This window comes from Lactuca serriola, chromosome 8, assembly GCF_051521515.1.
Source record: "Lactuca serriola cultivar US96UC23 chromosome 8, Lser_US96UC23_V15, whole genome shotgun sequence".
NCBI lineage: Eukaryota > Viridiplantae > Streptophyta > Magnoliopsida > Asterales > Asteraceae > Lactuca > Lactuca serriola.
The window spans coordinates 269165600-269170811 of NC_136415.1; positions in this window are offsets into that span (position 1 = coordinate 269165600).

Consider the following 5212-nt stretch of genomic DNA (forward strand, 5'->3'; position numbering starts at 1 on the left):
CCAAGGCTCTAATACCAACTTGTAACATCCCAAACTTTATGACCAAAAGTTACATTTATAATTTAAAAATTCATAAAATGGATTATTGAAAACATCATGAAGTTATCTCATATCATAAAAAACCATAAGTCATATGTCTCAAAACATGTCACAATATAATAATATTAGAGTACAAAATCCCAAGAACGTAATAGTGCAGAAAATCATGTGTGCGATGCGCTGCTATCGTGTCGGCTCCTTTCCCTTCAAAGAAGAAGGACCTTAAACAAAAACTAAAACTGTAAGCATACTGTCTAACATATCCGGGTACTGGACTACCCCTTCGGTCTCCTTGAACTGGTAACTGCCTAGCATATCAGGGTGCTAACCTACCCCTTCGGTCCTTTCGACCGATACCTCGCCTAGCGTATCAGGGTGTTGACTACCCCTTGGGTCCATTCGACCGGTTCCGGGGACTATTTCACCCCCTACTTTGACCATATAACATTTTAGCTCATAAACACATAATTCATATACTGCCTAGCTTATTTGGATGCTGGGCTACCCCTTTGGCCCTATCGATCGCTATTGGGGTCTATCCTACCCCTCCTACCACTATCACATAATATCATAGCATACTAGCACATAAAGCATAACCGATAGTGACATACCAGATAATTATCACAGAGACAATCATCTATACTATAACTCTTACTAGTGGCCCGATATTGGTGCCTTCGACCCACTTCTATTGCAAGGTAACTCACGTCAAATGTCGTGGAGTAGCTGAACTATCCTCGGCTCTAGGATGAACTCATCTCAAACTCCTACACATAAAAATCTCCTTTACTTACCCTTTCATACTCATAACCCCTTTAAGGGTCAACTCTACTCAATGGTCAAAGTTAAAGTCACCATCCTGGTTGACTCAACTTTCCGAGTTGGTCCATTAACTCATCGAGTTCCATGATCCATAAAACCCTGGAAATCTCGATCCAACTTGTCGAGTTTTTTCATGAACTCGTCGAGTTCCTCTACATAACAGAGTCGGAATACTTCACTCACAACTATGTCATCGTTCTCAAAAGACTCAAAAGACTCATAACTATCCTTAATCTCACAAAACTCCAAAAAATCTCAAACACCCAGGCGTAGGCTTGAAAGTTGACTTGAAACCTGTCCCTACAACCTCACATCATGCACCATTTGAAACATCACATGTTACTCCGGGCTCCAAACTCGCTTGGGTGCCCAAATTAACCACTTAACTTTTGTAGGCTTTGTGCAAGGAGGATCAAGAAGAAGAATGGTTGATCGACAGTGCCTGCTCCTTGCACATGTCCAGAAGGTTAGAATACCTTCGGGATTTCAAGCCTATTTGCAATGGTCGAAATGTTACATTCGGCAACAATGCGAATGGAATCATCTGAGTTTATGGTGTACTCACTACGGGGAACTTTTCAATTCAGAAGGTTGCTTATGTAGAAAGCCTTAAACACAATCTCATTAGTGTTGGCCAATTATGTAAGGCAGGGCATCGAGTTGAGTTTGATGATCAATTCTGTTATGTGATGACGAATGATAGAAGCCCCTGCTTGATCAAGTCATGATCCGAGGGTACCATGTATCCTCCAGATGTCTCTCTCATCATTGGAAAACCGCAACTGTGTTTTCTCTCCAAAGCTGTATCCGAAGTTAGCTGGTTATGGCACCGCAAGCTCGTTCATCTCAATTTGAACTATATCAACACCTTGGTTACTGGAGAGCTGGTCAGAGGATTACCCATTCTCAAGTTCAGCAATTACACTCTATGTCCTGCTTGTGAATGTGGTAAGCAGTCCAAAGCAAGTCACCCCATGGTGATTGACTCATCAACATCTGAACCACTTGAACTTCTACACATTGATCTCCACAGTCCATCTACCGTAGCCAGTCTTCATCACAAAAAGTACATACTAGTTAGAGTTGATGACTTCACTCGCTTCACTTGGGTATTCATCCTCAGAATCAAATCCGAAACACCTCAGATTCTCATCAACTTCATCAAAGAGATAGAACTCCAGATCAAGCTGCCTATAAGACGCATCCGCAGTGATAATGACACTGAATTCACTAATCATCCTCTCAACAACTTCTTAATGTCAAAAGGTATCTCTCATAACTTTTCAGCTCCTTATACACCTCAACAAAATGGTGTAGTTGAGAGAAGGAATCGTACTCTAGTGGAAGCAGCTAGATCCATGCTCAACTTCGCAAACCTTCCTCTTTACTTCTGGGCTGAAGCCGTAGCAACTGTATGCTTTGTTCAAAACTGAAGCATCGTGTGCAAACGCCTCAGTAAAACACCATATGAGGGTCTCAACAACCGGAAACCAAATGTTCATTTCTTTCACATCTTTGGGTGTAGATGTTTTGTGATCAATAACATAGTTCAGCTTAACAAATTTGCACCGAAGTCCGATGAAGGCATTTTTCTTGGCTACTCGACGAACAAGGTTGCTTATCGGGTACTTATCAGACCTATGAGGCTTATCATTGAAAGTTTTGATGTGAAGTTCGATGACTCTTACATCCGCAACGCCCCTCCATCTATTGACACCACTGCCATCATGGACAGTGATATTCCTGCTTCTTCAGGTCCTCTAAACCTGATTGAAGTCAATTATGATGACCTTTTTGACCCTGTTGAAACTACAAAACTATCCGAAGTTCTTGTGTCACCAACTGCTCAAGAACAACACGCTGATGTTTCTGGTCCATCTTTATCCGAAGTAGCATCTCTCCATACTTTCACCTCTCCGGTTGAGGGGGAAAGCTCTACTCTAGATCAAGCAACAACCATCGAGGTTCCAGTATTTGATGATGCTCAAGCTCCTCTTCCCAAAAGATCACTACCATCAAATGTATCTTCGGATTCGGATGATCAAATCATAGAGACAATTGACACTTGAACCGATTCAAGAATCATTTCTCTCCCATTAGTAGTCCAAGGGGAACCTTCTCAGGTTCCAGAGGAACTCCCATCAGCAATCCAGGGGGAACCTATCCAAGCAGCTCAAGAAAATTTCATTCGCGCTCCAACAAGCCAAGATAACTCTGCAGGATGTTCTCAAATCAAGGGGGAACTGCCCTTCCCATCTGAGGAAACCTCTGATATTGAAAACATTCCTTCTACCACAACCGCTGACCATCTGATGCCTCGTCTACACGTATGGACGAAGGATCACCCACCAGGTCAAATAATTGGCAATCCATCCGCATGTATCCAGACTCGATCTGCCAAAGGCTTATCTGACCATTGTCACTGCGCAACGTTCATGTCCGCAGTCGAACCCTGATCGATCAAAGAAGCATTATTGGAACCTCATTGGATTTCTGCGATGTAAAAAGAACTGGAAGAATTCGAAAGAAACAAAGTGTGGCAAATTGTTCCCATACCGCAAGGCCATACTATTGTTGGAACAAGATGGGTGTTCAAGAACAAGTTAGATGAATCTGGTGCAGTTATCAGAAATAAGGCAAGACTAGATGCAAAAGGGTATAGTCAACTGGAAGGTGTTGACTACGACGAAACATATGCTCTGGTGGTAAGAATGGAAGCAATTCGAATCTTTTTAGCATATGCTGCCCATAAAAACATCAAGGTACACCAAATGGATGTTAAAAGTGCCTTTCTCAATAGGGAATTGAAAGAAGAGGTTTACTCGTAACAACCTCCCGGTTTGAAAATATTGAATTCCCTGACCACTGCTACAAGTTTCAAAAGGAAGTCTACGGTCTGAAGCAAGCTCCAAGAGCTTGGTATGAGACTCTTTCTAAATTTCTAGTCTCTTCAGGCTACAAAAGAGGAATGATTGATCCCACGTTGTTTAGAAAAAGCAAACGGTGACCACCTTATGCTTGTACAAATATATGTGGATGATATCATCTCTGGGTCGACTGATCAAGGAGTGGTGACTGATTTTGCTAAGCTCTTGTCAAACAAAATTCAAATGAGTATAAATGGAGAGATTAACTTCTTTCTAGGTCTTCAAGTCAAACAAATTCAGCACGGGATATTCATTCATCAAGAGAAGTACACCACTGAAATTTTGAAGAAATATTATATGAACAACTGCTCCTTGGCTAAGGTCCCTATGGCCTTCAGATATAAGATCTCTGCTGATCCCTCTGGCGAATCTGTGGATCACAAGACTTATAGAGGCATCATTGGCTCTCTTATGTACATCACCGCAAGCCGACCGGACATTGTCTTTGCTACTAGTGTATGTGCAAGGTATCAGGCTGACCCAAAAGTGTCACACATGACCGCAGCCAAACAAATTCTCCGGTACCTGAAAGGAAGCAAATCTCTTGGTCTATGGTACCCCGCAGGCAATGATTTCAGTCTGCAAGCGTTTACCGATGCGGATCATGCTGGATGCAAACTTGATCGAAAAAGTACATCTGGTGGATGTCAATTTTTGGGAGGTAGACTTGTCAGCTGGTCCTCAAGAAAACAAAGTTGTGTTTCTTTGTCTATCGCATGAGCAGAATATGTGGCCGTAGCCAGTTGTTGTTCTCAGGTTCTATGGATGAAGACACAATTGTTAGACTACGGATACAGAATGCTGCTGATACCAATCTACTATGATTCTGAAAGTGCCATAGCAATTTCTCATAATCCTGTTCAGCACTCCATGACGAAACATATTGAACTACGGTATCATTTCATCAAAGACCACATTCTGAAAGGTAACATCGAACTCATCTTTGTCCCTACTCATGAAGAGATTGCTGATGTCTTTACAAAAGCACTTGACTCTACCAAACTCAATGCATTCTTACAAATGTTAGGGATGATGAATCCGGACCCCCAATTCTTCATGAATTTAAAGGTACCGTAGACCCTCTTGGTCTCCTTTGCGATTCTAGTTGAAAGACACTTATAACAGATGGTTTTGGTACATCTTGTGTACCACAGTCAATGTACCGCAACCATATGTTATATATATCTTTCATGGGTCCTTATTGCTTATTGTTACTAACCTTTTGTACAAGTGCTCTTCTCAGTTTCTCCCACTGCAGTCATCCGCAATGACAAAGAAGCCATCTGCAATGATGTGTTCATCCGCAGTCACATTAATTTATTTACAGATGGATCATTCTTTTTGAAAAACAAGAATAGTGTGCTATTTAATGATCCTTCATTAAATAAAACATTAAATAAAAAACATTCCTTTAAGAAACTGTC